This window comes from Bubalus kerabau, chromosome 6 (genome assembly GCF_029407905.1).
Source record: "Bubalus kerabau isolate K-KA32 ecotype Philippines breed swamp buffalo chromosome 6, PCC_UOA_SB_1v2, whole genome shotgun sequence".
Lineage (NCBI taxonomy): Eukaryota > Metazoa > Chordata > Mammalia > Artiodactyla > Bovidae > Bubalus > Bubalus kerabau.
This window is the reverse complement of record NC_073629.1, coordinates 119,281,732-119,292,872: the sequence shown is the minus strand read 5'-3', so window position 1 is coordinate 119,292,872 and position 11,141 is coordinate 119,281,732.

Below are 11,141 nucleotides of genomic sequence, written 5' to 3'. Positions count from 1 at the left end.
CATTTTTGTCTGTTGATTCTGCAACATTATTGAATTCATTTATCGGTTCTAACTGCTGCGTTGATGAATCTTTACAGTTTTCTCCATATAATATTCTGTCATCTGTTTTTACTTCTTCCTTTCCAGTCGGGACACCTCTTATGTCTTCTTCCTGACTTGTTGCCTCCTCTGTATCTTCCCCTTATGTCTTCTTCCTGACTTATTGCCTCCTCTGTATCTTAGGTGTCATGGGGCCCCTTCCTCAGGCGGGCCTTCCCTGTCCACCTGCCTGTGTTTTTCCATCATGCCACCGTCTTCACTGTTTTCACAGCACCTGTCTATCACAACTAATTATATTACACTCATCAGTGTCTTCACACGTGTGCTCAGAAGCAGGGGAATTTCCACGGCAGTGGGACAAGGGTCTCTACTAATTCCCCAGGGTCGGGCCCAGTCTTCATGATGGCTCAGCACCCCACACTGAGGAGTCCCGTCAGGGCTTCAGGAGTCCCCCCGAAAAGGCCCCACCTCTTCAGGGTGGCAAGGGGTGCTGAGGAGAGACTGTCTGTGGGTGCTCAGCTCTCTCCAGAAGCTACAACGAGGAGCAGAAACAAGATGGGGGCATGCAGAGGGGGCAGGAATGCCTCCTGGGGAAGACCCGACGGTCACAGATCTGGCTTCGCCCACCCTCGGGTCGGGGCCAGCCTAGGGGCTGAGCGGTGAGGGGACACGCTTGCTCACTGACCACGATGATGACTCCGAGGCCCTTGGCTCGGCCCCGTCCCGTGACCGCTGGTCCCTACCCTCTGGGTCGCCGAGGATCTCCTTAAACGCAGCACAGTCGACGTAACACTCGCACCTCACCTGCGGCTCACCGCTCCGTGTGTCTCTGCACTGGATCAATACCATCCACTGAGGACCCTTCACCAGAAAAACAGGTCAGAAACTTTGGCCAAGACAGGAAAATCGTGACGGAGGAGCCACTGCCATGGGAGGAGTCCATCCACAGCTCACGTCACAGAATTCACTCGGCTCAGGGCACAGGCTTCAAGTTCCCAGGCTGAGTTTCCCTGACCGTGTGGGAACAGACAGGGGCTTGCCGGGAGGGGCGCACGCCGCCCACCCCCCCCAGCCCCCCGCCCCGGGTTGGATGCGCAGGGGGCACATGTCCTGGTGTATGGGCCAGAGTGATGTGATGCTTCACGGGGATCCTTCCAGAGACTAGCAGAGCTATAATTTCAGAGACAAATCAACACTCCTTGGCTGGCCTTAAACACAGTGTGCGTGTAGAGCCTGTCAGACTGTGATTTACCAGTAAACAGTGAGCGTGTCAAAGATTCATTCAAGTCGTTACTGACAGACCCAGAGGCGGCCAAGCTGGAAAAGAGCACTGTGGGACCTGGATGTTTACAAGCAAGGGACCAAGGATGCTGAGTGAGGCTGCTAGGTTAGAGGGAAAACGGGCTCGCATCCTACAGGGCGGCTGCACCCTGAGGCTTGGAGCTTTCTCTTCTTGCCACCTGATGTGAAGAGCGACTCCTTGGAAAAGACCCTGATCCTGGGAGAGATTGAAGGGAGGAGGAGAAGGGGGCGACAGAGGACGAGATGGTTGGATAGCATCACCGACTCATGGACATGAATCTGAGCCAACTCTGGGAGTTGGTGAAGGACAGGGAGGCCTGGCGTGCTGCAGTCCCTGGGGTCGCAAAGAGTCAGATACGACTTAGGGACTGAAGAACAACAGAGTCAAGAATCATTTGCATCTCTATTGAGCAAAAATCTGTAAGCTCCAGCATAATTTCTCCAAGTCCTGGCACTGCTCAGTAAATAGCGTGTCAATAAGGGGGTTCATTCCGCTAAAGAATGACACTGCCTTCCCTAGGCCTGGGATGACACCTCAGAAAAGACAACAGCCACCTTTTTCTGAGCAGAATATTAGAAAAGAGAATGGCCATTATTTGCAGATGATATTAGTTGTTTTTGTTGTTCAGTCACCAAGTCATCTCCGACTCTTCACAACCCCATGGACTGCAGTACTCCAGGCTTCCCTGTCCTTCACTGTCTCCTGGAGTTTGCCCAAGCTCATGTCCACTGAATCAGTGATGCCATCCAACTGTCTCATCCTCTGTCACTGTCTTCTGCCTCCAATCTTTCCCATCATCAGGGTCTTTTCAAATGAGTTTACTGTTTGCCTTGGGTGGCCAAAGTATTGGAGCTTCAGCTTCAGCGTCAGTCTTTCCAATGAATATTCAGGGTTGATTTCCTTGAGGATTGACTGATTTGATCTCCTTGCAGTCCAAGGGACTCTCAAGAGTCTTCTCCAACACCACAGTTTGAAAGCATCAATTCTTCAGTGCTCAACCTTGTTTATGGTCCAGCTCTCACATCCATACATGACTACCGGCAAGACCACAGCCTTAACTATTCAGATCTGTGTCAGCAAAGCGATGTCTTTGCTTTTCCACGCTCCGTCTAGGTTTGTCACAGCTTTGTTGCCAAGAAGCAATAGTCTTCTAATTCCATGGCTGCGGTTACACAGAGACAATTCAGGGAGTCACTAAGAAGCCTTTCAGTTTATGGGCTGTTCTGTTCCCCCAGGTTTGTATAAGAACACTGTGACTGGTGCCTCAGACTGCATCTGGGTGGGGCCTGCAGAGAGGCGAGCCCTAACCCCTCACAGCAGGGGTCCTTGCAAGAAGAGGAGGTCAGGACAGAGGGACAGGCAGACGGATGACCCCACGAGGACACAGGGAGGAGACGGCCGTCCACAAGCCAAGAAGAGGCCTCAGGGGCCCAGCCCTGCTCACACCTCGATCCTGGACTTCCAATCCCCAGGCCAGTCTCCAGGACTGTGAGACAAATGTCTATGGTTTAAACCACCCACTGTGTGGTCTTTGTGACACAGCAGCCCTCGCAGACTAATAAGGAGCACATCACCAGGTGTGAGCAGTCACGGCCAGCGCGTCTGGGGGTGCAGAGAGATCCAGGGGTGGGGCAAGCGGAGGTGCATCCACACCCACTGCCCTCCCCTCCTCCCCACGTGGGCCCGCGCGCCCCAGGCCACTGGCTTCTTCTCGCTCCCCTGAAAGCAGGAGCCCCTGAACTGGGGTCCAGAAGGGACAAACAGCTGAGGCTCCCCACTGACAAACATAAATGTTATAGAAGAGAAATCGTGCTCGTATTTGAAGGAAAAGTTGTGAAATATCTGGCAACACATTTAATGAGAAATATGCATAAATAACATGCACAAATATAATCTTCTTACAAAGAAGATTATAAAACTTTCCTGGAGGACATACTAGGAGGTCTTTTTAAATAAAGATCCATCTTGTTTCTGGATGTGAAAATGTTCTAAATAAAGATATGACGTGTCTTAGACTAAAAGTTACAGTCACTCCAACGTGAGTTAATATCACAAAAAAAACTTCTATTTGAAAGGTTGATTCTAAAATTCTACTGAAAGCATAAAAATATAAATATTGCCAAGAAATTTATGAAAATTAAGACCATCATGAGAGAATTTCCCTATTGCCAACAAATCAAAGTACAGAGCACTACTAATCAAAACAGTTAGATGCTGGCACAGAAATACACAGATCAGTAGTTCAATAGATCAAAACACAATGGACACATAGTTCAAAAGCTACTCCAGAATGGCCATTTATTCTATTATAATATATATATCATACAGGTGGCAATTCAATTCAGTATAAAAACTGTTCATTAAAATCAAAGTGGACACAACACTGTAAATCAACTATACTTCAATTAAAAAAAAAAAAAGATTGATGGACTTTCCTGGTGGTACAGTGGGTAAGAATATGCCTGCCAATGCAGGAGAAATGGGTTCGATGCCTGGGCTGGGAAGACAATATGCCTTGAAGCAATGAAGCCTGCACCCTAGAACCCACGAGCTGCAACCACTGAAGCCTTTGCACCCAGAACCCGTGCTCTACAAGCAGAGGAGCCGCCGCAGCGAGAGGCCCCCACACCATGACGGAGAGTAGCTCCCACTCGCCGCAACTAGGGAAAGCTCGCGTGCGACAGTGAAGGTCCAGCACAATCAAAAAAGAAAAAAGACGGAACTGATTAAAACTTTTAAAAAAATAGAATTGCAAAAATAGGTTTCTCATTTGAAAACCAGATTATTCCTATCATATTCAAACTTTAAAAATTAATTCTTGACAAATAAAACATCTGAATACTTCTAGCTATCAGCAGAATAAAACACAGGAAGATAAATGTTTATAACCCTGGGGTAAGGAAGGTCTTCATAATCGGGATGTGTGTGCGCTCAGTCTCAATCGTGTCCAACTCTTTGCGACCCTACGGACTGTAGCCCACCAAGCTCCAGTGCCCCTGTTATCTGGAGTGGTTTCCACTTCCTCCTCCAGAGGATCTTCCCAACCCAGGGATTGAACCCCTGACTCTTGCAGTAGCAGGCGGGCTCTTTACCTCTAGTGCCATCTGAGAAGTCTCATAATCAGCATATGAAACTCAAAATTCTTAGAAGGAAATACTGACAGATTTGGCCTCAGGAATCTTTTAAATTTCCAAAGAGTAAAAGTTAAAATGACAGATGAGGAGAAAACATGTGTATAACTGTAGCAGGCAAGGGATCAAGTCATTTCCTAAGAAGGTTTTGTAACTTAAATTTCTGAATCTGAATTCTTAATGAAAGCATTTGCTGTTGTTGTTAGTCACTAAGTCATGTCTGACTCTTTTGTAGCCCATGGACTGTGGCTCACCAGGTTTCTCTGTTCGTGGGATTCTTCAGGCAACAATAGTGGAGTGGGTTACCATTTCCTTCTCCAGGGGATCTTCCCGACCCGGACTGAACCCGCATCTCCTACATTGCAGGCAGATTCTTTACCACTGAGCCGGCAAGGAAGCCCAGTGAAAGCATAAATATCTAAAAAGTGACAACAAAATTGTATACGTCTCAGTAAGACAATATTGTCAGTAAGGCAAATTTAGAAATATATTGGGAAAATTGGGCCACTGCCACCTTGACCTGGTGGTGGACCCGGGATGTAACACAGGGACTTGAGGTAGGGAAAGAGACGCTGGGCTCCGAAACAAGGGGAAGTTCCCACCTGGAGGAGCGAAGTCAGGCCACAGGGTCCAGACAAACCTCCAGCCCAGAAGCTCCCCCAACCCGCACGCCTGGTGCTAGTTTTATTAAGAGAAGTGGTGTCCGTAGTAAGAAAGGTATCTTTCCCTACCACCTCCCTCCTAACTGATGGAGGAGAAGAGATACAGGCTTTGCCCAGGGGCCCCCGGCTCCTCTATTTCAAGGCAAGGAGGTCACCTGGTCACCTGGTTACCATTCTCCGGAGCCCTCGCGGCCAGTGGTATCTGGAACACTAAATATCAAAATTAAATGAATGTGGGATACCCCGCTTTGCATTCTCTGCACAAATTCTCCACAAACCTACTGTCTACATATCGTCTCAAAGTGCTCCAAAGGCAGATACTATCATAGAAAGTTTCTGTCTAAAAGCCCAGGGGTTCTGAGGTTTAAGATGCTTGCCTGGGGAAGAACCAGAGCAACTGAGAGCTCTCGAGCCTGCCACTCTGTTGCTCTGGGGACACCAACCCCCATGGGGGGCACATGGTTCCAGGGACATCTGGATGCCCCTGGGCCCTGTGCTCCTTCACAGCTGGCCCTGCCAAAGGTGCCAAGTCGCCAGCACCTTCTCAGATGCCCCTCGGCCACCCAGGAGTCGGGCCTCCCCGTCTGGGAGTCAGTCAATCCATCTCAGGGTCTGAACAAGGCTCCCACTGGAAGCAGCTCTGAGGCCTCCCTGAGAAGGGCACGATCCGGGGATGCATGGAGGGGAAGCAGGGAGGGGGCCCTGTCTGCTCTGCGCCCCAACCCCAGGAGCCAGAGCCGCACCTCGATTCCCAGGGGTTGCCGCCCACTGGGGAGCAGTGTTCTCCTGGAGTCACACCGAATGAATTTCCATGTTTATAAAACCATGAATTATTGAAGAGCACTTGGGAGCCGTGTTCCATTTATACGAATCAATGAGCAGAGAGCTGCATTCAACCTTTGCTTTGCTGCTCACGGTTTATAAAGATGGAGCAAACCAACGACATCCAATGACATGCAAAGCAGCTGCCCCAGCTGCAGTAAATAAAAAGAGTGGCCTTTAAAAGAAACCGATGCAGAACTGATGAACCAAATGACAGGGTCAGTAGGTAGATAGATAAATTTTTTTTTTATTTTCACGGATATTTTCAAAGGCACACGAGAGCAGAGAAGACTGTGTGAAGAATTCCTGGGAGCCCGCCAGCCAGCACCAGTGTGTATCGGCGTCTTGCACGGCTTCCTGTATGCAACTGCTCACTCTTCTCAAAACCACAGCAGAGTAGAAGATAAATGAGCTGAACACCTGGATCCACACAAATGTATTTGCAGAGGCACCGGATAGTCAACTCAAATGTTATAAAAATGGCAATAATTCTTAAATAAGATCAGCTGCCATCTCAACAAAAAATTCCAAAAGGACATTTCTCACACTATCAAAATAATTCTAGAATTTAGGCAGATAAAAACAAAACACATTAAAGTTGCCAAAATGCATTTGAGAAAGAGGGCAAGCTTGATGTACTATATATGCAACCTTAAACCATAAAAAGACACCATCAGAAAGAGTAGGCGGGGTTTTTTTAGAATGTTGGGGTATAAAAGGGTTTTCTAAGCCTAACTCCAAAGCCAGAAACCATTAAGAAAAATATTAAATAATTTGGTCTTATAAAAATTTAAAACATTCCCATACTTGCAAATCTAATAATTTAATGACGCACTATTATAATTAGTCAGTGCATTTGGTAAACTTAACCTGTTATAAAGTCAGGGTTTAAAAACAAACTGTATTTCCATATAGTTAGCACACAGACAGAAAAAGAAATGTGTAGAAGACAATGGTTATCTGGGAATAAATTTAACCAAAGAGGCACATAAACTTTAGCAGAAATCTACAAAACATTATCAAGAGAAATTGAAAATGTCCTAACAGAAGAGGTACAAAAACCTCCTCACAGAAATCTGCAAAGTGGTGTTGAGAGAAATTTTTAAAGTCCCAAATAATGGAAAGCTTTACCCTGGTGAGGGCAGTTCTCAAATCAATCTGCAAATTCAGTGGAGCCCAGCTGAAATTCCAACAGAGAGCTTCTGCAGAAATTCACAGGCTGACTCAAAAACTGTCATCAGTCCCAGGTAATCTCGACAAAGGACAAGGCTTATGCTGTAGTGATTGAGAAAGTTTGATGCTGGCCAAGGACAAACATGCCCAGTGTCCAGAGTAGGGCCCAGCAATAGACACACACACACACACACAATCTATACGGGAAGGAAAGGGTTTTTTCTTTCATAAACGAGGCCGAGTCCACATCTCTGGAGATGTCTAGAATCCTGTGTGCATTTGATCGAATGGCTTTCTAGAAAAGCTGTGCAAACCTACAAACTACTAAACCGCTAATCATCACCACCAGCAGCTTCTCCAGCGGCTCAGCGGTAAAGAATCCGCCTGCCAGTGCAGGAGACTCGGGTTCAATCCCTGGGTCAGGAAGATCCCCTGGAGGAGGGCATGGCAACCCACTCCAGTCTTCTTGCCTGGGAAATCCCAGGGACAGAGGAGCCTGGTGGGCTACAGTCCATGGCATTGCAGAGAGTCAGACATGGCTGAGCAGCTGAGCCCAGCAACACCTCATGTCAGGTTTTAATTTTGTCCTTCCTTAGGACATAGTAAGTCACAACTTCTTCACAGTGTGCGAGGCCACGTGTGTTCTCATCTCCTTGTTGTAGGTCTGTCCTGCTTCCCTGATGACCTTGCTGCCACGTCTGCGGTCCGTCCTTCTGTCGGGATGGTCACAGTTTCTCTCAGTCACTTGTCACATGTTTTGCAACCTCTCTTCTTATCAAAGGCTCATCTCTTTCTCTGGAGCATTTTGAACCTACCATCCCAGAGTCTCCACTGTCTGCCGAGTGCAGTGTCGAGGGGCGGTGCCCTACTCTGGTGCCCCCATCCTGGCTCTTGTGATAACCAGTGGATGCAGGGACTTAAAGCCCAGCCCCCACCCCAGATCATGGTGCCCCTGAAGGGTCGCCTACTTCAGGCCTCTCTCTGGGCTAGGCTGGGCCCCAGACCTGCCCTCTCCTTCCCTTCTTCCCTGTGGTCCCCAGAGCTCCCATGAGTAAATGTCCTGCCTACTCATCTCTGCATCAGACCCTGCACATGGGGATGCCTACCCTGACCCACATCGTGGATGCAAGGAGGGCCTCATGTTGTTAAAGCTGTTCGTCTGTGTCGTGGGTTTTGCCTCTGTTGACTTCTATGTTCCTGAGAGTATGGGAATGCTAACTATTTAGACTTAGCATGTTAACACATCTAGAACAAGCTGTAAAGACTCTAACCTCATCTTTCTCCAGAGGCCCAAGCAGCAGCCCCAATTCCACTGAATGACCAGTCAATTCTTATGCCACGGACTTGAAACATCTCCGTAATCATGGAGTCAATGATTGAGGACCCTGGGTTTGCTTCTGGGTTTTCTTCCCTGCGGATCTGCCTGTCCGTCTGTCCCTGGCCAGGGTCTCCATCCTGCAGCTCGTCACTCCAGCCCCTACAAGGGACCCCCAGCCCCAGCAAAGATCTGTGGGTTCAGAAATTCTTCACGGGGATGGCTCAGCTAAAGGCACCACTCTGCCTTTCGATGGGCGGTTCTGCTACAAACAACTGCACATGTTGTTCCTGCTGTTTCATTCTCCATCTTTGACAGCCCCCCTCTCACTCATGCCTGCCCCTGGGGCTCAGCCCCGGACGTTCCAGCTGAGTCAGTCCGGGGATGTCACCCCCTGACTGGGGGCACCTGCCCGTTTCAGGACCAGGCCCTGCACCACCTGCCCGGAGGAGCCTCCACCACCACCTGCCCCTTCCCCCAGGGCAGGGATTCTGCAGTGTCCACTCCTGCTCCGTCCCCACTGCCCCTGGGTCTCCGGTGCCGGCGTCTCACGTCAGGGCCGATCACAGAGCCGCATCCACAGACCCACCATCACTGCGGATTCCTCATCACCCCCACCTTTGGCCAAGCCACCCCTGTTCAGAATTTCTGAGCCCACAGAGCTTTGCAGGGGCGGGGGAGGGAGGGTGCTCCTAGAGTGTTCACCAGGCGACATTGTGTCCCTGGCCCCAAGCTCTCCTTTGGCTCCAAGCTTCGGGGGTCAGTGAGGCGAGGCAGAGATGAGAGAGGTCGTGGGGCTCCCTGGGGTATGCAACTTATAAAATCTGTAGAAACCTCCAGAGCCAGTAGCATGATTTTTTTTAAGTCTACTTTGAAATACATTTAAACTTCTTTAAAAGTCACAAAAACAGTGGAGAGAGTGCCTGCACACGATTCACCCAGCTCCCCCTAAAGTCAGCATCTTCCATCGCCAGGACGCAATGAGCAGAACTGAGAAACCAACCTTGGTGCCGCAGGACTAGCTAAACCGTGGGCTTTCTTTGGACTTCATCTGTTTGCCAACAAATGTCCTTTTTCTGTTCCAGGATCTCATATTGCATTTAGCTGTTATGCTTGCCTTCCTTTAAAAGGTCTCCAAGAACTTATTTATTTTTTCAGGGTGTCCTTCGAAGGACCTCACACCGGCTTCATGAGAAAGAAGTCCAGGGCGTGGGTGTCCTGGGGGCACAACCTATTACTCCATCTGGCAAGTGTCCACCGGCACTCGCCGAGGAAGCCGATCCAGCCTTTGTAAATAGCTAGGTGGATTTTGGAGCCCGACCGTCACAAGGTAGCCTCAGGTCACGCCAGCTGTGGGGACAGAGAGAAGTGCCCAGTTCTTCCCCCGGCCGGGGCTGGCAGCTTCCTCACCAGCCACACGCCACATAACACAGTCATCTGGAAAGTGTCCTAAACCTGCCTGAGCTCAGGAAGGATGACAAAGGAGGTCTGGAGCCCATGAGGGCACAAAGGCCTGACATCGTGCAGGGCGTCACTGACAGGGCGGGCCTTCTTCTAGAAAAGCTCGCGCCCCCGAGGGTTGCCCAAGATACGGGGTGCTTCCCCCATGGGCATGTCTTCCTGTAACCAGCATCTCCACGTGAGACTTCACAACAGAGCAGTGCCAGGCTCGCAGCGTCCACATGCTGGGGTGGGAGGTTGGTGGGACCCAGTGTGGGCTCAGGTCGGGAGTTCAGGCTGCAGACTTTAAGTTCCCGAGGAGAGGAACAGCACAGCCCTGGCCCCAGAGGCTCTGCCCCGACCGGGTCCCAGGTTGGGCAGGATGTCAGACCTGGAAACCTACTCACACAAACTCCTAACAGCAATTTTGCTGTCCAGGCCAAGCACAGAACCCAGAGTAGGCGGGAGAGATGAGGTCCTGTGTGGTCCCCTCTCTCACAGGGCTGCAGGCGGGCACAGGTGCCCTCTCTGTGCCTCCATCGCCCCTCACCAGCTCGCCTCATCCCCTGGCACTGAGAGGATCCCACAGCTACGTCTTCCTGGATGCTGCCCCCCAACCCAAAGACCCTCACCCATCTCCGCTTGCGGCTCCAATGCCCCCGCCAGCACCCCATAATCCCGCACAGAGGGGAGCCTCCCAGCGTGTCACCTGGCTCCAGGAAGCTCTTGCTGCACTGCCCGGAAATTCCATGTTGGCACACGGCTCTCACCTTCCAACTGGGCGTCCACGTGGGCAGGGTCCTCAGGAGCTCACATCTGATGCTCATGGTCCCAGCGCTGAGCACGAGGCCTGGGATGGCCTGGGCTCCCAGGGAGATGGGTGGGAGGAAGGGGAAGATGGAGGGAGGAGGGAAGGAAGATGAGGCACGCCATTTCTCTAGGAAAAGATGGTCCTAGCAGATCGGCACAGCAGAGTCTGAGGGGCTCTGCCCCAAGCCCCGGCCGTGTGGTTCTGGCAGGAGGGGAGCCCAACCCTTCTCACTCAGAGGCCCCGAACTCCCACCCAGAAATCCCCAGATCACCTGCCCAGGTGTCATACAAGGAGGTGGAGTCCTAGAAGGGGAAAGTGCCCGAGGATCCTAACGCCATGCAGATGCCTCCCTTGACTGGAGGATGCATCCCCAGAACCAGAGGTGCCCAGAGCACCCATGTGAGCCGGAGGCTGGCTGGCCAGGAACATGAACCCACGCTGAGTC